This window comes from Rissa tridactyla, chromosome 1 (genome assembly GCF_028500815.1).
Source record: "Rissa tridactyla isolate bRisTri1 chromosome 1, bRisTri1.patW.cur.20221130, whole genome shotgun sequence".
NCBI classification, from domain to species: domain Eukaryota; kingdom Metazoa; phylum Chordata; class Aves; order Charadriiformes; family Laridae; genus Rissa; species Rissa tridactyla.
In genome coordinates, this window is record NC_071466.1 from 30,269,342 (window position 1) to 30,283,031 (window position 13,690).

The following is a 13,690-nucleotide window of genomic DNA, read 5'->3' on the forward strand; positions in this document are numbered from 1 at the left end:
AAGAGGGGGGGATTCCTAGCACAGGAGAGAGAGCTTTGGCCCCTTCTCAACATGTGCACTACTCTCCAGGGCACGGCAAGTTGACAGGGATGTGCAGTGCCCCTTTGCCAGGCAGCAGGGCTGGGCAGGGAGCCTGCGAGGAGCCTACCTAACCGCCAACCTAACACTGCCAAAGCCACCACTAAACCATGTCCTGAAGCACCATATCTACCCGTCTTTTCAATACCTTCAGGGATGGCCATTCCACCACTTCCCTGGCCAACCTCTTCCAATCTTTGATAAGCCTTTTGGTGAAGAAATGTTTCCTACTATCCAATCTAAACCTCCCCTGGCATAACCTGAGGCTATCTCCTCTTCTCCTATTGCTTGTTACTCGGGAGAAGAGATTGACCCCCACCTCTCTACAACCTCCTCTCAGGTTTTTGGCCTTGCCAAGCTGCTTTTGGTCATGAGTATGTGTGCGTGTGTCCTGGGATGCTTTGTGCACATACCAGTACCACGTGCTGTCAGCCCCACCCTCTTTCTGCAGGTCTCCCCGTGCCACTGCTGTGAGGGTGAGAAGGGCATGTTTCCTCCAGCCAAAGCAGGGGTCCAAGTGCAAAGGCTCTCTCTTGTTATGGGACGGGGAGAAAGGGGATGCACCCTGGCGACAGGATCCAGAGGCAGAGTTTCCACACAGCTCCATCTTTCTCTTTTTACCCGACCGCCAACGTTCACACCAACCTGGTTCTTGACAAAATGCCTGGGTAGAAGGTGGTGGTTAGCGTTCTCTTTTAGACCCCAGCCTCCAAAACATGGAGGGGAAACTCCAAGAAGCAGAGCAGAGCAGAAGAGTGGATTCCAGGGGGTTGTAGAGGTGTCCTGTGCGGTCGGCAGAGGGAAGAAAGCAGTCCTGGTGCCTGCTTGGGCCAGCCTTGTTGCCTCTTTGGCTCCAAATGGGTGAAGCTATGTCAGGAGAAGCTAAAATCCAAGGAAAGAAAGAAGGGGGAGAGGGAGGAAGGAAGGGAGGGAAGGAGGGAGGAAGAAAGGAAGGGAGGGAATGAGGGAGGGAGGGAGGGAGGCAGGGAAGGGAGAGAGAGAGAGTGAACAGCACTGCAATGCCTCCTTCTCATGCACTGTATGAGTGTCTGAAGAAGGACGTATTGGATGGCTCAAAAGTGAGACAGGGGAGCGCACACATATGTTATCTTTGCATCTGCCACTGGCATTTTACCAGGGTTTCTGGGCACCATTTCACGTGTGTTTTTCAGTCCCCCCTTCCCAACAGTCCCTTGGCATGTGTTGTGGCTCAAAGCAAAGCATCACCACTTGACGCTGCAAGAACAAGGCAACGTCACGGGCAGGAACCAGACACGAGTCAGGACCTTCTTGTCACTCAACAGCCAAGCACAGGGCCAAAGGGAAGGGAGAGGAGATCCAAAGCATAGCAAGATAATAAAAATATTGACCAGTGGCCTCCTGTGATGGGCAATAAAGTAGAGATTTTCTTTCCCAGACCGGAGGAAGCAGCAACATACTGGGTTCTTTCCTTGTCAGGACCTTTTCTTGGATGCAGGTGTGGCCTCAGGTTTCCTATAAGAAAAAACAGAGCTCCTGGGAGAAAGAAAAGGCAAGGCTTGCATGAAACAAAGGGAAGGGAAGACCCATCTAATAGCCAGCTCTATGCTTGACATATGAAGAAATGCTAAGAACTGCAGACAGCCTGTGCTGTGTATTCCAGCAAAGGCAAGGGAAATAGGCACGTGTCGGTCGCTCCGTCCTGTTACAAACAAATGACCCTGTCAGTCCTCAGATTTGAGACGGCTTTGCAGATGGCGGGGATGCCTTCTATCATTTCCTAATGGCATTTAAATAATCCTTTGTTTATTAAGTGTTTTGGTTGCAGAGACCAAAGAGTGGGACGTCAGTGCTACGGAAAAGAGAAAGGGCCACAACTTTGGATTCCACTGCATTAGCAGAGACTCTAAGAAGAGTTGGTCACGTTCTTCTATGCTGTGAACTGAAGGATACATTATTTTACCTCAGCTGATTTTATAACTCTTTGAGTGAATCCATACTTACCTGGAATATTGTTTTTTTAAGCCAGATATTTTTTTAAAGGTATACTCAGGGCAGCGTAAAGGCTCATTAAAATCATAGAATCATGGAATGGTTTGGGTTACAAGGGATCTTAAAGATCATCTAGTTAGAACCCTCTGCCATAGGCAGGAACACCTCCCACTAGTCCAGGTTGCTCAGAGCCCCATCCAGCCTGGCCTTGAACACTTCCAGAGATGGGGCAGCCACAGCTTCTCTGGGCAACCTGTTCCAGTGCCTCACCACCCTCACAGAAAATAATTTCTTCCTAATACCTAATCTAAATCTTCCCTCTTTCAGTTGAAAACCGTTACCCCTCATCTTATTGCTATACTCCCTGGTGAATAGTCCCTCCCCATCCTTCCTGTTGGCCCCTTTTTGGTACTGTAAAGCCATTATAAGGTCTCCTTGGAGCCTTCTCTTCTCCAGGCTCAACAACCCCAACTCTCTCAGCCAGTCCTCATAGCAGAGGTGCTCCAGCCCTCGGATCATCTTTGTGGCCCTCCTCTGGACCCGCTCCAACAGGTCCATGCGCTAGACACAGTACTCCAGGTGGGGTCTCACCAGAGCGGAGTAGGGGGGCAGAATCACCTCCCTCTACGTGCTGGGCATACTTCTTTTGATGCAGCCCAGGATGTGGTTGGCTTTCTGGCTGCAAGCGCTCATTGACAGCTCATGTTGAGCTTCTTGTCCACCAGTACCCCCAAGTCCTTCTCCTTAGGGGTGCTCTCAAGACATTCTCTGCCCAACCTGTATTTGTGCCTGGGAACACCATTCTTCCTTTCTCTTAACTGCCCCAAATATTGTGAGTTACCTTACTTTAAAAAGCTGTAGGTCAGGGATTTTGTACCTGAATCCAACTCTGTTGCGTTAGGACTTTGCAAACATGGATCTGTATTTCTTTCTCTTCAGTGGAAAAGCAAATTAATTACTGATAATTGTTTTTAGAAAGAAAATAACACAGAAGAACAAAAGCAAATTCAGTGATCAGTCATATTTATTGTTTAGCACATCATCTTCTTTTTCTTTGTTGTTTTTTTTTATGAGCATTTCTGTCTGAACCCTTCTGTATTCCCAAGTCTTCCAACTGTATATTCATTTCACATTTTCAGCAGAATTAGATTTTATCAAAGACTGTAAGATTGAGCACTTTATCAAAGAAGGCCCTTCATATCCTAGTATTTTACTTGGTGTCCAACTTACTTTTTGTGCAATATATTTTTATTCCAAGGAATAAACCAAATATTTTTGTACTGACGATGACAGGAGAAGAGGGTAGAGCCATAGGAGAGGACCAAATGACTTTGTGAAACCCTCTCGACTCACTCCTGCAGAGGTTACTTCTGCAGAGCATGAAAAACTGTGCTGGATTTTAAGAAATCTCAGAAATTCACCTGTAAGTGCTGATTCATCCAGGCCTATCTAATTTCACTGTCATGCAACAGAGATGTTCACCAGTGTTACCAGGATTCTTCCTGGTTTCAAAAGTAGCAACTGAATTTTCTGCCTACTGTACATAAGGACAGTGCCACTCCTCTGTTCACAAGATGGATGTATCTAATTGTGGTCAGTATCCCTCAAACATCATCAGATAATTTGCCTTTTGAATTCCTTCAGACTATATATGAGCTGAAAAGGTTTCATCGGGACAAGAGAACGTTCAAATATATTTCACGCTTGCAGCCTTCCTTAGTAAAGAGTCGTGACCTTTCTTGAAGTGGGAACTAAATAGCTAATATAAAATATAATTTAATTGTTTGTAGAAAAAAAAGCAAGTCTGTCCCTGAAAAAACAGTTGGGTTTCTGCTGCATATAAAAGGCATACTGTGTTGTATCCAGACCCGCTACTGCTGGATGTCATTTATATGTCAAAGTTATTTGTCTCCATTGCTGCCTAGGAGTAAAACCCTGGCAACCAAGGATGGACTGAGTTAGACCCTGAAAGTGGTGTTATGTTTAAGGTAAATACCAAGAGAAATAATATAGACAAAACATTCAAATGTATCTAAAATATATCTTAAAACTACAAAAATCTAGTGGGATGCAATGAGTTCAAGGGGTTCTGAACTGGGGCCTCTGCGAAATTCGCTTTTAATGATTTCAGAAATTCCTGCCCCAAGCTGTCCTCCCTACTTCTCTAGTGAATGTGATCATACTTAAAAAATTGGAGAGAGAAGTGAACATGTGCTGGCTCATGACACAAAAGAAAAACTTATAATTATATCATATTACTGCATCCTCTTTGCTAATATAATGAATTAGTGATATGGGAATAAACAGCAACGTGACATGCCAAATGCATCATGGAAGAAATTCCTTCCTTTCTGGTACTACATGAAAATATATACTTGGGAATTTCATATTCTTTTTGTTACGAAATGTTTAGGTTTCAACATGTATTTAAACAGTGAAGCTGACTGAATGACGGACAGGAACCTCTTTTTATTGTACATCAGCTTCCTTTGTGAGCACTGAAATAATGCAAGTGCTGGAATTTAATTAAAATGCCTATTATGAAGATATCTCTATAAATATCTTGTCTTCAGTCTGGTAAATGTTTAATTTGTTTCAAAATCTTTGTTTTTGCAGTGCAAAGTAGAGCTTTCTTCTGTTCAAGAATAAATCGTATAAGAATGAAATCCCCTCCTTTTGTTTTCCAGTGGAAGCATACTGCTGATAATGCTTTTAACTCATGTTTTATCATTAGCCTACTCCTATCAGCAGATATAAAACCACAGAAATTCCACAGCAATTTCTGAGTCATCAAGTTCAACCCCGTATCACAGACAAACTCAACAAACTCACCTATAAATGCATTAAGTTCTGTTTAGAACAAGCTGCAATCAATTCTTTACATTACGATTGTGAAAAAGGAGGAGTAAAGCCTAACTTTTGGACTGCTAGAAGTCTCCTTTTTCTAATTTCACAGGTAAACTTATTCATGGTCTGCTGATACTTATTGCATATTGTGTTAAAGCTATTCCTTACTTTTACATGTCATTTGTTTACCTTGCTACTGGTGTGACAAGGTTTGGTAGCGGGGGGCTGCAGGGTGGCTTCTGTGAGAAGACATCAGAAGCTGCCCATGTTGGATAGAGTCAGTTCCAGCCATCTCCAAGGCAGACTGGCCAATGGTAAAAGTGGTTGGTATCACCTCTGTGATAACATATTTTAGAAGGGGGAAAAAATGCTGGGAGAGAGGAGTGAGAAAATGTGAGAGAAAAAACTCTGTAGACAAGAAGGTCAGTGAAGAAGGAAGGGGAGGAGGTGCTCCCGGTGCCAGTGTAGAGATTCCCCTGCAGCCCATGGTGAAGACCATGGTGATGCAGGTTGTCCCTCTGAAGCCCATGGAGGACTACAGTAGAACAGATATCCACACTGCAACCTGTGGTGGACCCCAAGCCAGAGCAGGTGGATGTATCCTTAAGGAAGCTGCAGCCCATGGAGAGCCCACGCTGAAGCAGGCTCTTGGCAGGACCTGTGACCCCTTGGGGGACACACACTGGAGCACTTCATTCCTGAAGGACTGCGCCCCATGGAAAGGATCCGTGCTGGAGTAGTTTTTGAAGAACTGCAGCTCCTAGGAGGGACCCATGTTGGAGCAGTTCATGAAGCACTGTATCCCATGGAAGAGACCTTCACTCTGGAGCAGGTGAAGAGTGTGAGAAGCAAGGAGCATCAGAGACAGTGTTATGAATTGAACATAACCTTCATTCCCAGATGACTCAAGGGAAGGAGGCAGAGGAGCTGGCAGTGAAGTTGAGCCTGGGAAGAAAGAAAGGGTGGGGATTAGACATTTTTAGATTTGTTCTTATTTCTCATTATCCTAGTCTATTTGATTGGCGATAAAATAAATTTCCCTGAGTCAAGTCTGTTTTACCCATGACAGTAATTACTGAGTGATATCCCTGTCCTTGTCTTTACCCGTGAACTTTTCATTTATTTTCTCCCCCTGTCCTGTTGATAGAGGGGGAGTGATAGAGCAGCTTGGTGGCCAGACAAGATCAATCCACCATAGTCCTTTGTGGTGCTCAAAGTGGGGCTCTTTGTAATTCGAGATAAGTATAGTAATTGGCAGAGGTAATGGGCAATCCACCTGCATCCTGTTTCTTTTTTTCAGATCATTAGCCCCATCTATTGAACGTAGTTTTATCATCAGCACCACAGTATGTTTAGCATTTGAAGTATTTTTTCTTCAGCAAAAGCTGAAAGTTTATACCACTAACTTAACATCTTTTTACCTTCCATGAATTGGTTGTTAATTGCAGAGATGACTGGAAAACAGAGTACACTAAGAAAATTCATCCCACGGGTACCATTTAGGTGTTCCTAAGACATTAAAGTTCAAGCCAAGGCCTCTGCAACAGTGCATACATATTAAAATAAATAAATAAATAAATAGACTTAAAAAGGCAACAAAGTATTCTCCCATGGTCAAGGCAAAAGACCATAAGCAATATTTTTTTCTGTTGCTTTTTCTTGGCCACACCAAAATCCTGCTGAAACCATTTTTTTGCAGGTAACTTTAGTGGGGCTGCCCTATTTTTTAATTTTCCTCATAGGCAATAACTATCTATTAATATTTTTTCTTGTCTCTCACTAACATTTTATCTTTCTTCTCAACTTAGTCCCAGCACTCCCATTGTAGCTGCAGTGTCAGTGCTTTATTGTCATGCAGAGTTCCATCTAAATGGCTGGAGTCCTGCCTAGAAGCAAGGGCCCATTCACGTGAAACGAGTAGTAAAACTTAGAGTACTAGTGTATAAGTAAATTAGATGGTGCCAGGCAACATTACTTGACTGTAGGTATCAAATCACTTTAGGTTGTTAGAAGAGTCCATGCCATAAATTTGACCTCTGTCAACTAGCCAGCTCTCTCAGACAACACCTGGGAATAGTCTGGGAGTTCGAGCACACCAGGGACAATTTCTAAAAGCCAATTGCCATTTTTTGGAGGGTAGGGAAGTTTGAGAATATGGAGACGGCTGTTCCATACCAATTTGTCTTAGTACTGGAAGCCATTTTGACTACGTTTAATTTACTGTATAGACATATCCTTAATGTCTCATGGCACAGTCTCCACTGGTGAAGTACTTAAAAGTTAAGTGCTAACTTACCATCAGTAACAATCCAAGGGCTTACGGAGTGATAATAGAAATCTCATGCTAGCATTAGCACTGAGCAAGGGTGTGGGTGGGAGTTGTACTAGCTGGATGCTAGGGGTCTTGTCTTGGCTGCTTGCTCTCTGCAGGGTATCACTGATGGCTACAGGAGCCTTATCTTACAGAAACATTTATACCACAGTACTCTAGATGCACAGTACAGAAATAGTTCAGTGCTTCCATCTCAGCAAGCGCCTTTGGTACATGAGATAACCAAGATGGAGATTCTTATTGCGCAGGGAGGAGCAAGAGTAGAGAAAACCTTCTTTTGCCTTTTTCTCACAAGGGTGTGAATGCAGTAATGTGAAGAAAACCTTTCACATATCAGTACCTGAGGTCAAATCTACATGTTCATCCATGCTTCGGGTCATGTCCATCACCCCTCCTTTCCACTCTGTGTGGCTCATACCATCATCAGCTACCAGCTCCTGCCATTGCTGTTTCCTGATCCCTTTTCCAGTTCTCCTGGGAGAAGGACCTCCCAACAGCAATCCTCTGCCTTGATTCCCCTGCAACATCACGTGGTAACTCCACCAGAAAGTGAAATACGGATTGTTTCAAACAGCCTGTAGAGACCACCTTGGATGATGAAAAGGTGCACTGGAAAAAATGGAATAATCTTTATGAGGCTACTTTATAATGTTAATCGAGTTGAACAGGAATGTGAGAATAGAGATCCAAAGGAAAAGCACTGCTATAACCTGCTGTGCTATATTTACTGTGCATGCAGAAAAGCAAAAGGCTTTCCTTCTTAATATAGCTAGAGAAATTACTTTGTGATGATGAAAATCTAGAGAAAGATAAATAGAGACATTTTATTTGAGCTTATACTTCAGTGGTAATACTAGCCTGGTTATAAATGGAATTGTCAGCTGAATTTTTATTTCACTGATTTTTTCAGCATAATATATCTTAGTGGATATCCTGCATTAAAAGTGGAAAGGAAAATCCATAAAAACATATTTTCAGCATCTGGTTGCACCAGTTAAGAACACTGTTTAGTTCTGTAGCTATAATTTTACAGGTGAGATTAACTGCTGCTATGTACCCACTTCCAATATGAATGTTGACAGACTGGATAAGCAGGTGCCTGTCATTTCTGTGGATGGTTTATTCTTCATGGACAGCCTCTTCCTAAGTTTTGCATAAAGATGAACTGAAATTAAAAGAGGGAAAATAAGTAGCAGAGATTATTTTAAACACAGAATTCAAAACATAATTACTCAATCTCACATTTTGAATGACATCATTGTGTGAAATTTTGTTTTATTCATAACAAGACAAGAAAAATAATTACGATTTTATCATCTTTTATCTTTGACTTTAAAAAGTATCGAGCTTCTGCATGCTGGATTTTTTGGGTACCTTAAACAACTCATTCATTTTTGGTTTTCACAGTTCAAACTATACATTACATTTAGGAAGTTATCTACTGTACAATTTGTGAATTTAAATAAGGACTGTGTACCCGATATCAGTACGTACAACATGATTTAAAACGAAAAGCTAAAAAATAAATGAAGGAAAAAAAAGTATTGTGCAGATGGTGACCCTATTGCCGACACTGCATTTTTTCAATAAGTACATGCAATTACTTTTCACCATTTTTGCCTTTCACCTTTGATTCTCAAATTTTTAGAGTTGCTAAAATGTAAACACAATGGCAAGAAATTTTGGTTGCATTTTCTTAAATGAGGTACATCAAATAAGAAAAAAAAAAGCAAGTGCCATGTAAAATGTCTGATTTGAGAGGAGAATACAGAGCAGGACATGACCCACGAGTTTAGGAGAAGAGGAAGAAAGAGGTTCAGGATGCTTCATGGTAGGATGGAGGAAAATCCTGGGATTCTGCTCTCTCTCGCTGCAGTATTTCTGGTTTGTCCAGTGTAAAACACATGTCCATGTTCTGTTTTCATTCTTGTAAGGTGTTGGTGGCAAGATTTTGGTGGCAGGCTGCAGAGCTGCATCTGTGAGGAGAGGTCAGGGGCTGTCCTTTGCTGGATACAGTTGGTTCCAGATGGCTCTAAAAGAAGCTGACTGCAAGACACAGCTGAGCACATCAGCCAAGCCAGTGGTGCCTCTGGAAAAACATATTTGAGAAAGGGCAAAGTTCCAGAGAGCACTTATTTTGGAACTGTGCTTCTGTTTCAATTGATCTCACAGATTATTTTACCTAGCAGATTACTGATGTTGATATTTCAATGCAAAGCCATTTAAAAGATTATAAAACCTTTTTTTTTCTTTTTTAAAAAAAGGGGGGGAAAGCGTGTTATATTATATCCTGGGAATGTTTTGAGAAGTAGCGGAATGGTCTGTGCACTGAGATCTCTTTATCCTGAGCCTCCCTTCCTGCTCCTTGTTTAAAATTGGACCTGGCAGTGGCCCTATTCATGGGTGTGTAGAAAGGCCAGACAATCACCCTGTTGTTCCAGGGCCTACAAATGTCCCAGAGACAAAAAAGGCTGAAGTTGAACAAAAGCTTTGAGATAAGCCTAAATCTGTTGAGGTGTGAAAAGTGAAATCTTGTTCCCATTGACTGGTGTGGCTAGACATCTCCTGGTGTTCTTGATGGTCAGTGAGATTTGTACTCCCCACCTGATTCAGTGCAGTTCAGTGGTCTCCTATGCTGCCCAGGTGAACATGAGTGGACCTTTTCCTGTGTTAGCAAGTGGGCGTATGGGTAGTATTTCTTCAACAGGACACCATACATTTTGCAGGCTTCATCTGCATCTCATTTGCAAGTGTTGCTGGGAGACTCAGATTGAAAGAAGTTCCTCTGCCTGTGTGACCTCTGGTGTCAAGGTCACACAACTCTTCCATAAGGGGGGCATCAGCAGAAATTCCTTCCTCTCCTCAGCTGGTTCCCACAAAACCGGTATCTTTGAGAGTTCTGTCTGTCTGTCATACCTGGTTGAAACATATTTCTCATGACTTTACATTTAGATAGCCTTTAGTTAAAAAAAGTCTGGTTTCTAGCATAAGTAAGAACGTGAAACTTATCTAAGAATCACACACATCTGATCATGGCAAAAACCAGCTAGCTCTAGGGCCACTGGAAGTAATGGAGCTTGGGCTCTAGTGGGTTTGTATCTTGTAGTTAAATTACCTCATATCTGCTAAGGTATGAACTCAGATCAAAGCTTTCTCCTCAAGGAGTTATCATAACATCTCCTTTCCAAGCCCTCTGGTTCTGAGTATTTGAGCCCAAAGTCTTTTTGATTTGTTTCATAACTGTATGTCACTTGCCAATCTTCCATCACCTCCCTTCTTATACAAAATATGGATGACAAACAAGAAGAATTATCACATTGTGACAGACAGTGATTTTGATTTGCCTGTCAACCGAACTTCGGATACCAACTGGAATATTTTTAATTGCTGAAAGTGAGAACACTTAGAAAATATGGATGATGCAAGTAGTTCATGAAAATGTGCTAGAGGCCCTGACCAGTTCCTGAAATGACTGAGGAAACTCCCTAAAACGTTCTCATAATGACAGTCATAAAAATACGATGTGAGCCAGACATGCTTCGCTGTAGTGCAGGAGCTTCCAGTAGAATGGTATTGAGCTCTGTGTGTGAGCTCCAGTGTGTGTGAAAGTGGGGTGAGAAGGGAAGGCTTAAGCCAGGTGACATGAAGGGTGAACATATCTGTAACAGCAGAGAGACTACCAGCGTACTGGGTTTATGTGGCAAGGTTTTGGTAGTAGGGGGATTGCAGGGTGGCCTCTGTGAGAAGAGATCAGGGTTCACCCGTGCTGGGGACAGGCAACCCACCAGAGGACACAGCTGAGCCCATCAGTGATGCTGGTGGCACTTCTATGACAACATATTTAAGAAAGAGTAAAAACACTGTGCAGCAGTTGTGAGGGAGGAGTGAAAAAAATGCGAGAGAAACAACTCTTCAGATATCAAGGTCAGAGAAGGAAGGAGGGGAAAGAGGCACTCCAGGTGCCAGAACAGAGATTTCACTGCAGCCCATGGAGGACAACCTCAGAGGAGATATCCACACTGCAGTCCATGAAGGACACCACACTGCAGCAAGTGGATATGCCCTGAGAAATGGTGCATCCCATGGAGAGCCCATGCAAGAGTCGGCTCCTGTCAGGAGCTGCAGCCCATGGAGAGGAGCCCACACAGGAGCAGGTTTTCTGGCAGGAACTGAGGTCCATGGGGGACCCACAGTGAAGCAATTTGCGAAGGACTGTCTCTCATGGCAGGCACTCAACACTGTAGCAGGGGAAAAGTGTGAGGAGGAAAGAGCAGCAGAGAGGAACTGTTAGGGACTGACCACAACCCCCATTTCCCATCCCTCCGTTCCACTCTGGTTGGGAGACAGAATACTTGGGAATGAAGAAGTGAAGTTGAGCCTGGGAGAAAGCAGGGGGTAGGGGAAGCTCTTCTAGTTTTGTCTTTGCTTCTCACCATCCTACACTATTTTTAATTGGCAATAAATTAAGTTAATCTTCCCGAAGTTGAGTCTGTTTTGCCCATGGTAAGTGATCTCCCTGTCTATTTCAACCCACAAGTTTTTTTTCATCTTATTTTCTCCCCCCATCCTGTTGAGGAGGTGGAGTAACAGAGTGGCTGGGTGGGCATCTGGCAGCAATTCAAAGTACACACAGCAAATTATGAGTTATTGGAATAAATAAGCTTTGATCACTTCCTCCTTTTCAGGAAACATTGCTGTAATTTGGTTGTCATTACCCACTGCTCGGACCTATGCATTTACAGAGATAGAGAGTGCAGCATATTTAGCAAAATCTGAGGTTTTCCAACGAAAAGAAAGTTTCTTGTCACTGTGATCCCTCGAAGACAGGTGTCTAAACTGTGACCTCTGTCAAGGATGCTTGGATTACTGCTTAAGGACAATTTATAATGGTACAGAAAATAGGGTAGCTGCATAGTCATTATATCTGAAGTGGTGGCTGTATGCCACTAGGAGGGAAGTTAAATGCCCTAAGTTAAACCAGCCGTGTGCAGTTTTGAAGTGTGATCTTGGACAGAAGTGCTGGCATAAGGCAAATTTTACAAGTAGAACTGTAGGACTAACTCTCATTCATGGTGAATGTAATATCAAAGCAAATAAAACTGAAGAAATAAATAGAAATGTAGATTAAAATAAAAAAAAAATTACCTTTTATTACATAGCTCTTATCATTATTGTCAATGAAGAGATGTAAGAAACCTTACATCTTACATGCGCAAACACTGATGAACTTTTAGGAATATTGCCAGGAAGATATAACTGCTCCTTTATGAACATAACCACAGTTGGGGTCCTTGGCTTTTTCCTGCTTATCACTTAATTCACAGCTGGGTTTATCTCCTGTCTACCCTGACTGCAGAGGTCCTTACAGCTCTAGCATGAGAGGAGTCATGTTTCTCTCTGCTTGATAAGGGTGGGCAAAAGCTTGTCAACAGCACATAAAAGCAAAACAGAAATGAAACAAACATTTTCACTATGTTTTCCACAGATTTTGAACACATTTTGATGTTTCCAAATGCAAAGTAAATGAGAATGAAAAATATCTGACTGAAATGTTTGCAACACTTAGGTTTTTATATCTGTTGGTTTGCAGCAAAAATGAGTCCTTGTTACCACACAGCTACTTTGATTCAAGTGTCTGCAACCGTCAGTAAGTTTGCAGAAGACACCAAGTTGGGCAGAGGTGTTGATCTGCCTGAGGGCAGGAAGGCTCTAGAGAAGGACCTGGACAGTCTGGATTGATGGGCTGAAGCTAATGGTGTGAGGTTCTACAAGGCCAAGTGCTGGGTCCTGCACTTGGGTCACAACAACCCCGTGCAGCGCTACAGGCTTGGGGAAGAGTGGCTGGAGAGCTGCCCGTCAGAAAAAGACCTGGGGGTGTTGGTCAACTGCCAGCCGAATATGAGCCAGCAGTGTGCCCAGGTGGCCAAGAAGGCCAACAGCATCCTGGCCTGGAACAGTGTGGTCAGCAGGACTAGGGAAGTGATTGTCCCCCTGTACTCAGAAGTGGTGAGACCCCACCTCAAGTACTGTATCCACTTTCGGGCACCTCACTTCAAGAAAGACATTGAGCTGCTGGAGCGGGTCCAGAGAAGGGCAACGAAGCTGGTGAGGGGTCTGGAGAACAAGTCTTATGAGGAGTGGCTGAGAGAAATCTGGTTGTTTAGTCTGGAGAGAAGGAGGCTGAGGGGAGACCTTATCGCTCTCTACAACTACCTGAAAGGAGGTTGTAGAGAGGTGGGGGTTGATCTCTTTTCCAAGGTAACAAGTTATAGGACAAAAGCAAATGGCCTCAAGTTATGCCAGGGGAGGTTTACGATCGATATTAGGAAAAAATTCTTCACAGAAAGGGTTGTCAAACATTGGAACAGGCTTCCCAGGGAAGTGGTTGAGTCATGATCCCTGGAAGTATTTCGAAGATGGGTAGACATGGTGCTTAGCGACATGGTTAGGTGGTGGGTTTTG